Genomic DNA, 12,091 nt, shown 5'->3' with positions numbered 1-12,091 from the left:
ACCTTCATATTAACTACTAACAGTATTATATAACTCCCTATCAGTTTTCCCCTTTCCCCTACTAAAACGTTGTATATAAAATTCCCTTATGTAAATATCCCCTCCCTGGAAATATAGCCATATTTTTATAAGTTCGAGAAAAATGGTCCATCTGGGGCTGTTTTTAGCCCATCCGTGTCCAAGCAGGGATTAATCTGACACCTGGCCAGATTAATAACCTCTCCCCTAGCCCTAAAAACCCTCAAAAAACCCCTTTTTCTGCCCCTAACCCAAAGTTTCCGCATAAATACATTAAACCCCGCGCATTTTAAACCCAAAAACCCCCATTCCCTAAGTCTAAACCCCACTACGCGCATATTAAAATTCGAAATATTCCTTGAATATTGCTCGCCCTAACTCCCCGCCGCTTCACATTCGCTGCTAGCCATCCGATCGCTCTGCGCCTAGATCGACGGTTGGCGGGCCGTCCCATCTCCGAACCGCCCGAAACTTAGCGTCCGGGAGATGGGCGGTATTACCCGCCGTACTCCCACCACGCGTCAAGTGTTGGGATGTGGCAGAGCCCCTCCCCCCAAAACCGCCCAGGCGCTAAGGCGGTGCACCCAAAACCGCTTACCGCCCTCCTTGTGATGTAAGCCCCACGTCACCTGCCGCGTCACCCTCCTGCCCAGTCACCGCGACACGTCGTCCACCTGCGTGGCCCCCTGCCACCGTACTGCTGAGTCACCTGCCACGTGGCCTCCTGCCACCGTACCCTGCCACTGTACATGCTATGTCACCGTCGGTACATGATGACGTCATCCAGCCACGTCATCATGCTGACGTCATCAATGACGTCACCCACCGTACAAAGTCACATCCGTTGACATCATGCTGATGTCATGCTAATGTCATCAGCACCTTTTTGGCGTGAAGGGCAAAAATTGCACTTTGGAGCCCCGGAATCAGATTCTGAGGTAGTTTTTGATGAGCTTTCGCTAGATTTTTTGGGCCAGAATAGGGAATCTTCAGGGAATCTTTTCATTCTGCAGCCCCCAGGAAGCCCGAAAGGCGCCGAAAGACCCATTTTTCTTTCGCGAAGCTTGCCGAGAGGACCAGAAACAGTTTTGAAGAAAACAGAGGACGAACAGCGGCCATTAAATGATGATTAAGACCCATAGCATGTCAGAACAGTGTCGGTTTATTGCCAAAGAGTATCAGAGGAATAAGAGAAGCCAAAGAGTATCAGCCGAAGATTTTTTAGGGGCTCGAAGCACCTGAACATTGATGAGCCCCCCCCAGAAAGTCAAATCAAGAGGCATAAGCCCATCCTTGCCCTCAAATCACAGTTAAAGCTTTAAATGCAGACAGACAGCAGAGATGCAGAAACCCATACACATTTATTTCAGAAAACACTGCAGCAAGCCACCAAGGACAACATCATTTACTCAGTTTTGATACGGCGGCCCTAAGTGCAACCCGAGATATTTTTTGCATTTATTTCTGGATAGGATTAGGCTAAGTAATCATCTTTCTTTCAGACCTGATTAGGTCAAGATGTAATAAAGCAACTCTGTAGATAGTTTTGCCCTATATATACCACCCTCTACATTGTTTCAAGGGTTGGTCAATTGAGAATTTCACTAGAGACTCGCTGTGTATACCTAAGTTCTTCCATAATCAAAGATTGCCGAAAGCTTGGAGAGAAAACTGTCTGTTGTGAATGAATGTTTTTGGAGACTGAAGATGGAATTCTTGTGCTGCAGCCTGGAACAATAAGTGCCTCTTATCTCTGTTTTGTTGTTTATCACTATCTAAATAGCAGGAAGAAAGAATAGCCTAGAATTAGTTTAAATACTCTCTATGCGCGATTTCTGTTATTTATTTATGTTTTCCTCTGATTGAATTGGTTATGAATATGAATTCCTTCTGGCTCATGTTTACCCCTATTCACCTGTGTTAGCTAATTACCTAGGGATTCTTAACTGCCCCTAGGTAGCACCCTGTTATCTTCCCTTGTTAAGCATAATTGAGAGATTCTTAACTACCTCTCATTACTTAGCACTTCTTTCCATCCCTTAAACCTGAAACATTGTTTCATGCTCAGCTATCTTGCTCCATTTTCCCTCACTGTTATTAAGGAAAAGCGCCAGCAGGATTTCTCCTCGACTCCACGCCCAATGGTTTGAAACCCTTAGACTATGCTCTGCCTCTCAACCTGAAAAATCAATTTTCCCACCAAAAACAAAACAAAACCCTCTTAACTCAAGACCTAGCCTAAAATCCTTTTCAACAAAGCTAGATCATAAAGAGAGAGCCCTCTTTGATTGTAGGTTGGCTAGAACCTGCAGTCCAAAGTTGGTATGTGGTTACCTCGGCGGTATCCTTTTCCAGAGCTTAAGGACAACCTGAATGATAACATAATGGCGACTCCGCTGGGGAACTTCCTCAGATAGTTTCACGAAGAAGGTAAGAAAGCTCTGCTGAGACCATAAATCAAACTTTCCAATTGCTGTTTATCTCTTAAAACTACAGATGAAGCCTGAATGTCAGCCAGGAAGCCTTTGAGACTGTTTTTTGCTTTGCATTAACAGGAGTAAATAAATGTTGCTTTAGTCAATCTTCATGCTAGTTTTAAGTTACAAACAAGCTGTCCCATATTTTAATTAGTCCCTTGTCGATTACAAAAACATTCCCAGGAAAAATACCCAAAAAAAAAAAAAAAAAAAAACAATTCGGAAGCTGGCTCCCAAGAAAAATCCACGATATACAAGGTCAAATCCAAACCCCAACCCTCCAGCTATTTTTGAAAACCCTAATGTAATCTCAAAAATCCTTAGGAAGCAAGAAGGACAGGAAAATTTTGCTGATTTGAGCCCTGAAACAACTTACCCTAGCTGTTTTCCGACTCCTGTCAAGGTTTTGTTCCGTTCAACCCCTATTTCCATCAGTTCATCATCTACATCTCGTAGTACTCCTTCCACACCTTCATTCACTGCACATACTAACACTATTGTTGTTTCCAGCGTTCTAGTTACTCCTGTGATCCCCGTTACTCCAGTTGTTCCACTTATCCCCGTTGTTCCACTTATACTTGCCAATATGGCTAATAGATATGCACCCCTGCAATTACCTGCTAATGCTGGGGCTTTACCTCAAGAGTACCAATATAAAATCACATATTTTGACAACACCGGTCCTTTCACAGCCCTTCAGCATGTTATCACTCAGGTTGTTCCCTTTGACTCCGAAGGGAATATGGCCGAGGTAACCACTAACCAATCTTTGGGTCATAGGTTCTAGCCTACCTATGACCAGAGAGGGCTCTCTCTTTATGTTTTAGCTTTGTTTGTATAGTATTTTAGGCTAGCTATGATGTTCAAGATTTTGTTTGTGGAATTTGCTGGATGATGACTTCAGTCAAGATATATATGTGCTTGCCAGGGTGTTCTAGGCCATTGGGCATGGAGTCAGTGTTGCTTTAGTTGTTTGATATGCTGTGTTGATACAGTAGTGATGTTGCAGAGCCAGATAAGTGTCTGAGAAACAATGTTTTGAAATTGTGATTAAGTGTGATGTAACCAGGCTATGAAAGGAAATTAAGAATCTTCCAACAAACTGGTATGGAGAAACAGTGAGAATATTATTTAGAAGCAATGAAGAATTTCTACATAACATTCATATTTATAGAATTAATGAAAACATGAGCAATTAAGAATTCATGTCCATGATTAATTCTGAAGAAAACATTTACAGCAGTAAAGATTGAGCACAAGGTGTAACCAAACATATCCTGCACTATTCCTTTTCTCTACTGCTAGATTAGTGAGACATGTGTATGATTTAATAAACATAAGAAGACAAAACAGAGATTGAGAAAAACTTATTATTCCATCAGACAGCACAAGAATTCTGCAACAGCACGCATGGCATCAGCAAGACATCAAACTTTCAGGAAATCACTGAGCTATTCCAGCCCTTTGCATTAGACAATCTGAAAATATACAATACATTTGCCTCAGAGTGAAAATCACCAACCCCTCATACGTTGCTAGGGGAGGTATATATACATAATTTACATAAGAAAAATATCTAGCTGAAGAGTAAATGCTTCATTAATGTTATGCCAACTTCTGGAGCGTTGCAGCTGAGGGAGTAAATGCTGTAGTAACTCTTCAGTGCCTTAGCTGTCCAAAAAGGTCAGAAGATGTTGAATTTGTGGCTTGTTAGAGTCAGTTGAGGATACGCTGTCCAAAAAGTGCGTATATCTTATCCTTTGCTTGCTGCCACTGTCTTTTGTTGAGTCACATTTAAGCTGCCATAAATGCTGCCTTTATTCTGCTGTTTGACTTATCCTGAGTTGTAGCTGACTAGGACGGAGCAATTGAGGATACTGTGGCAAAATTTGAAGCATTGCCTGCCACCAATCCTCCTTTGGCATTTGGTGTCTTCGGATCTTCACCAAAGTCTCATCTACTTCAGTACATCTGTAAAAATTTGGAGGAACCTCAAAAAGTTGGTGGATTACATTTTCAATAAAAAACATATTCTCAAGTTTGTCCAGAAGACTCTGCCCTGTCGGAGGCCCTGCCTCCTCAGAAGTACTGCGAGATGCAGTAATTTGATTTTCCACAAAAGTGGACATCCTGTTTGCATATTGCTCATGGGGGAGCAGTCTTCCCCTGCTGTTTAGTAGGCTGGGCAGTCCCTTTGCTTGCAGTGCTCCCATTTTGCCCTTGTACTCATCCACCTCAGCCTGAATTTCATAGCACTTCCTCTCCACAATTTGTACATAATTTATGAGAGTGAGTACCTTTTTAACTGTAAGGACAACCTCTGTTCTATTAACAATATTGATGGCTGCCAGTTCCTCCTTTGTTTGCCTGTTCAAAAAATCTATCATTCTATTGGCCAGCTCCGGCCTGTTACCCAGCACTGTTATGGCCCTTTGAATCTCTGTCTGTGCTTGGCCAATTAAATCCATCTGCTCATGCATAGTCTTAATTGACTTCCATTGCTTGGTGATGGATTGGTCAATGCGGGCCCACAAAATTCTTTTGATTTCTGCCATAGCAATCTCTAGTTTGAGCTCCTTTTCCAAAGTCTTTATTTTCTCTTTCAAGGCATTTCTTCTCTACCTTGTTCTGCCACAGTCATTTTCGATTTGTCATATTTGGCATCTAGTTCTGCCAATTTTTCCTTGGCCTGCTTTATCTCATTGGCCTGGAGCTCCATTTCTTTAATAGCCTTAGTTAGCTCTTCCATGCTTGTGCTGGAGTCTGGAGCTGTTGTTTTTGCTGCTTCTGTTGTTGCTGTTGTTGTTACAGGGGCCACTGCTGCCTCTGTAGTTGTTGCAATGGTTGAAGTGGTTGGAGGAGCTTGGGAGGTGGATTCTCCCTGCTTATCTTGTAGTAAGCCTTCAAGCTCTTTCTCTAAATCAAGGACCTTCTGGTTGAGTTTCATTATAAGATGCAGCTGCTCATCGGCTTCCTTTTCCTTCTGCAACTCTGTTGTTTGAGGGTGCTCGGTGGGCAGCAGCTTTAATATTTTCTTCAATGCATTCAAATCATCTTCTTTTTTCTTCATGAGGGCCCTCACGCCCTTTGGGTCCTGGGGATCATGTCCCAGATCGATAATGATGTCCTCTAATGATTTGATCCTGTTATCTTTGGCCATGGAGGACATTCTCTCAAAATCCAACTGAATGTTGGTATTTTTCAGTGATTCTTTTAATTCATGGGCCATGGATGCCCTGTCCACCAAGGTGGCATAGACCATTTCTCCAGTCTGCTTGTGGAGTTCTATTTGGTCCATGGGGTGAATGTCTTTTGCCATGACTTCCACCCTTGTCCTCACATAATCCGCAGCTGATTGAGGCTGCGGCACCTTGGGTTTGAAATGACTGAGGATCATCTTCTCCTCTTGAATGTCATATACAGACATCAGTCTTTCCTGTTTGGCTGGTGTTGCCTTTAGAAACTGTTTATACACTTCTACTCTCAGCAAGTCATTTTGTGCCTTTATTTGCTTGAAAGAAGCCTTAGTGCTTTTAGGCTTCTTGCTCTGCTGAGAGGAGGAGGATACCTCCAAGCCAAGTTGTAATCCCTGCTCCTGCTGAAAGGAGCTTGTACCTGTATGTTGGCTGCCTTCCCCATCTTTCCTTGAACTGTCAAGGACTTCTTCACTGATTTCTTCTATCTCTGGAGAATCAACCCTTTGCCTCTTGGCCTGGGGTTGCTGGGAGGATCCACTAGAAGGAGTGGAATCTTCTCTGTCTCTTTTCATACCCCTCTCCTCATGTGCTGGGGTCTGCAAAATTGGTGCTGCTGGTGGCTCAGTTTGTGGAGGAGGGGTCTGCTCTTGTTGCTGCCCCATTGAGGAGGCAGGTTGTTCGTTGACTGTTTCTTCTTCAACACCCATTATTCCTTTACCCTTGTCTGTACCTGGTGCTGCTGTGGAAGGTGCCTGTGTGGTTGGTGCAGTTTTTGTGGCCGAGGTCCCTTCTCCCACTGGATGTGGTTGCTTGAAGATTACCTGCTGCACAGAATCCAAGTCAAGAGTTTTTTCCAAATCCTTGACATTCTTTTGCATTATCTCTTCTTCAGTTAATTTTTCAATTAAAGTGTCTTGCAGCCATTCTTGCTGATTGGCATATTTTTCAATATGTGGGTACTTACAATGCTCATAGCCTAACAGCCTGTACTTAACTCTTCTAGCAGTGATGAAGCCTGCAGGGTCATAGGGGACCCACCGGAAGCTTTTTGAGAGCATGTACTTATCTTTAAGGATTAGCTTAGCATCTTGCCATCCCTATTTTTTATTCATGATGAAGGGGCCCAGGTGGTGCTTGAACTTGAGATGGGCTTTCTTTTTGGAGCTGTGAAAGTGAGTCAGGTCAGAGTGAATTAGCTGCCTATAATACTCCAAGGCAAATAGCCTCATGGGCACATATTTTGGGAGCCTGTATGGACAGAGCTCACAGCCATAGACTCTGATGACTGTATGATCCTGATATAGGTACCAATCACCTATTTTATAATTCTTGGAGAGCTGCAGGACCTTCTGTATTTCAAATGATATTCTGGGAGGAGGGGACCTCATTAATAAACAAGAGACTGGGTAAACAAACTGATCAATGAATTCACAATATGAATATGGTGACTTTTGCACTTGATGGAAGACAGATGTCCAGAAGATAACAGATCTTCTTTCCCCTTTAGAATCCAGCTTTTTAATGTAGCATGGAAAAGCCTCAGACTGATAGTACATGAACAGGTGGTAGATATAAGATGAATACTTGAAGATGCCCTCCCTGTCTACTTTGCACAGCTGGTCATGAATCTTGTTAGCTATGAATTTGGCAAAATTATATTTGCGGGCAGGGGGTTGGCCTGGGCTATAAGCAACTAAAAATACCAGCATTGTTTCATCCACATACTCACTGGTTTTGTATCCCAGCACATAAGCAATCATGTCCAAAAGAAGTCTGCCTACATCAGTAAAATAGACATCCAAGTAGGGAGGTGGCCATGTGGGCTGGTGGTCAGGCCTCATAAATGTCTTGGTGATTTTCTGAATTTCCTCACTGGACATCTTGGCACCTGTGTCCAGCAGATAGTTCATGGAGAAAGGGAATAGCAGCTGAGTTTGATTGAAGTTGAGCATCTGGTTGATGGACTCAGCATTAATGTGAAAGAGGATGCTCCCAGATGGAGACTTGACTGCTCTGTGACTCACATCATAATTCTTGGCACATAGGTGAATAATCTCTGGAAAAATATTGACAGAGGGGAGAAAGTAGTATGGCAGATTTGACTCCCATATCCCATATGTATCCTTGCCATTCAGGTAGTCATCTCTCAATTCCTTGAAGGTCTGCAAATGGTCCCTAGTAGCCACAAAGTCTTGGATGAGGTAGTCCCTGTCAGCAAGAGGCAAGGACTCCAGATCTTTATTCGGTGCATTTATGGGGGCAACACTGAGAGCTGTGGGTGCAGGAGCAGCCATTATGTAGTCTGAATTGAACACGGTAAGTGTAATAGCTCGCAAGGTTCTTGAAATCTCAAATGACAGATTGAACGTAGGTAATGCTAGAAGTTTTCCTCAGGTGAAATAGGTAGGCTATGAAGGACTGTCACTGCTTTGCTTGGCTAAATTCACAGTGATTGTGAATTGATGAGGATGAATTGCAGAGGGTATGTGGGATTCAAATTGGAGAAATGCAGCTTTGGGCATGCACCCGACAGAAGGAAACAATGCCGGGCAGCTCAAGGATAAATTTGTAACTTTAGGCCGTGAGTTTATCGTTTCAATATCAAATTTATGGAGCTGGGGCAATGCAGGTTACTTTAGTTCAAATTTAAGTAGTAGACAACTTCAATTTGGGATTTTGACAGGTGCTTAATGGAGAATTTGCAGAGAAATGGTATGCATAGGGGCAAAACAAGAGAACTATGGTGAATACCTGGATGAACAGTACGGAAAGCCTTCGGGTCGAACAGGGGGTGCTCAATGCAGCTGAATCGACAAGTTGTGGTGACTGCAACTTTGAATTTGGCGGTTCGGAGGCAAGTTCGCGGTGAAGAGGCAACAACGAATCTGTCTTTTTCGCTTGAAAATGACATAAAACGGCCGAAAACACGCTTTTTAATGACGAATTTGGGCAAACGCTGAGCTGGAGGCGAGCGTGGCTGGACACGGTGGCGGGAAGAGAGCGGTGGCAGGGCTACGTGGAGGGCCACGAGGCACGATGGCAGGCAGAGGTAGCACAACGTCATGGTGACGTGCGGGTGACACAGCAAGGGAGGTGGTATCGGGGAGGTGGTAAGCGGTCTCCCCGCACCACCTTTGGGAGAAGGCGGTATCGGGGAGGGGGGCTCCGAACAACCCCGCCGATCGCCACGCGTCCCATGTATGGGTGCCAATACCACCATCTCCCCGGACGTTAAAGGGAGGCATGTCGAGATTTGAAAATGCCCGCCCATCGTTGTATGAGGGGGGGCGGGAGATGGACGGCTGGCGGGCGGCCCGACCTGTCGTGCATGTTGGGGGGGGACCCGCCAGCGGATTAAAATATTCCGTTTAATATTTGGGGTGCGGAACTTTGGGTTTTGGGGTTTTCGTGGGTTTTTGATGGGGTTTTGGGTTAATCTGTGGGGTTTAGGAAAATGCATGAGTATTGGGTTTGTAATGGGGAGAGGGGTTTTATGAACTTTTTTAGGAAAAAAGGGGAAATGAGGGTTTAGGGCAGGTTATTACTCTGACTAGAGGTTAGAGTAATCCCAAAGCAGGGTTGACCATAGTCCCTGGTGGACTAATGTCTCCCTAAGACACACTATTCAGCTATAATGCTGAAGGGGGGATATTTATACATTGCTTGGGGCTTTATACACCATGGTGTTATAATAGTAGGGGAAAGGGGAACATAGGGGAGTTAATGTAGATACAGTTAGTAGTTAGTACTGGGAGGGGGATGAGAATGGGAAGTGGTAGTTACTAAGCTTTTCAGGAGTCAAACTTAGCTAAGAAGTAGATCAAAATGAAAAGAATTTTTACACAAGAAATGTGGCTTCTTTTCAAAGAAAAAGTCATTTATGACATTAAATTTTTACAAATGAAGAGTATAGAGAGGACTGATCAGGCAGATCCTACAGTGCTTATGGGAGGTTAGTAAGAAACTTTGAAGGGGATGAGGGAGGTTAGTGATGATTTGGCACTTTGCCATATAGGCCACTGCTATTGCCTTTCTCCTGCTGATGGCCACTTTGATTTACTCCAAGTGATGTGCTTGGATTTTATTTCTGCAACCTTCAACTGCCTACCCTGCCTATTATGCCTAACATTTTTTCTTCATTTTGTATGGGTGCACTTGGCCTTGTAAACCTTGATGATTTCTTTTCTTTTTGCTGCCCTCCTATCTAAGCCTACCCTTATGACTTCCAAGGGCCCAGATTAAGCAGTTGGGCTCCTTTCTTTCTCTATCCACCTAGTCATCTGTCAAGCTTGAGCTGTTTGAACAGGTACTTCCACTCTAGTCTACAATATGCAATTTAAAACATGGTGAGGCCCAGCTTGAGCTGTTGGACCACCCATCAAAGCAGTAGTGGCAATTTGGACTGGCCACTTTCATGGTCTTTGTTTGGGGTTCATTTACTTTATTTTTTCATTGACCAATTCCTTTTCTTGCCCTTTGATCTTTCTTTTAAGGCATACCCTCTTTACATTTTTTAAACTGTCTGCTTCTTTCACAAAAATGGAACCTTAGCAGCATGGAAGGTGAACACTTTTGGCACTTCCACTGTCATTCATGAGAGATGAAAACCTATTGGTATAGGAGGCTAACAGTGGCTCCACTTGGGGATGGCTTTTCCAGATGAAAAGCCAAGAACAGCAGGTCAGATTGCCTGAATTTGTTTCCCTGTTGCTAGCTGAATTTTTGTGTTTGTTGGAGACCAATGCTTAGGATACTGGATGTTTGCAGGCAGCACCCACTGAGCTGATTTGCTGTGAATTTTTAGATCTGTTTTTCATCTGTTTCTCAAGCTTTCTCTTCATGATTTGATAACTACCCTGTGCTTACATTTCTGCCCAAATGTCAGGATCACATATATTCAAAAGAGGGAAAAAATGTAACTCCCTGGTCTTCTCAAAATATGCTGCACATAGTGCTTTATTTATCTGTTGTAATTGGAAATACTGGAAAGTACAAATATTTATGTACAATATATGCCTGTTCAGTGTTTAATCAAGGGAGTCAAAATAATGCTTAAGCATTCTCCCATTAACTGGGCCTTCCTCAGTGTCTGAACCATCCAAACTTCTCAAAAAATAAGTATTGTTTCCTTGTATGGCATAAATGACATAGGGTCCCTTCCATAAAAAATCAAACTTACCGTGTTTGCCTTTGTCCTCCCTTCTGGAATCCCATCTTAACACTTTATTTCCTATAAAGAAATCCTCAGCTTTGGTTCTTTTGTCAAATATTCTTTTGATCTTTTCTTGTAGAACTTGGGTTCTTTGATAGACTTCTTCTCTTGTTTGTTGTAAGTGAATTGTTTGATTAATTCTTCTTTGGAAGTCATTGGGCTCAGCTTGTATTTCTTGCAGCAACTTAATCACAAGAATTCCTAGAGATGCAGGAAACATTGCTTCTAGCCCATAAACCAGTTCATATGGGCTCATGCCAATTGATCTCTTGGTGGTCAATCTATCTGCCCACGGTGCATTTACCAGCTTCTTATGCCAATTCTTTTTGTTTTCTTCCAAAACTTTTTTAATGATGTTGATGAGACTTTTATTGGAAGATTCAGCTAGGCCATTACCTTGAGGATAATATGCAGTGGAATGACCTAGGGTCATGTGATACTTGTGACAAAAATTGATCATTTTCTTGGACTTGAAAGCTGCAGCATTGTCTGTGATGATTTTGTCTGGACAACCAAACCTGGACAAGATATTGGTTTCTAGAAATTGTATGATAATGGTGTCATTGGCTTGCCTACAAGGGATGGCCTCTATCCATTTGGTAAAATAGTCTGTGGCAGTGAGAATCCACCTATGCTGGCCAGAGGATGAAGGGTGAATTTCACCAATGAAGTCTAAACCCCATTGCTGAAATGGTCTCTCAGTTGAAATTGGTTTGAGTGGTAAAGGCAGCAGCTTCCTCTTGCCCTAAAAAATTTGACATTTGTGGCAAGACATTACAAATTTCCTTACATCAGTAAACAAGGAGGGCCAATAAAATCCAACCCTTAGGATTTTATCAGCTGTGGACTTCCAGTACAAGTGTCCTCCACAGTCACCTGCATGAAATTCTTTGAGGACATTGTCAGTTTCTTCTAAGGTTAAGCAATTGAGTAATATTCCCTCATGATTTCTCCAAAACAAAACATTATCAATAATGCAAAACTTTGATGCTTTCATTTTCAAGAATCTTTTCTTAGTTCTGGACAACCCTGGAGGAGCTTGCAGGTTTAGTAATACAAAACATATATTATCATACCATGGGGATTGCATAAAGGTTTGGTTGATATGTGGAGTCACCATCTCCTGTTCGTCGTCCAGTTCATTAATGTCAAGGGCTTGGAAATTGGTTTCAGTCATTAATTTGGTT

This window comes from Pinus tabuliformis, chromosome 1_1, assembly GCF_031772625.1.
Source record: "Pinus tabuliformis cultivar Carrire ecotype Pingquan chromosome 1_1, CPIR1, whole genome shotgun sequence".
Classification (NCBI taxonomy): domain Eukaryota; kingdom Viridiplantae; phylum Streptophyta; class Pinopsida; order Pinales; family Pinaceae; genus Pinus; species Pinus tabuliformis.
The sequence above is the reverse complement of the archived record's forward strand: the minus strand, read 5'-3'. Positions refer to the sequence as shown.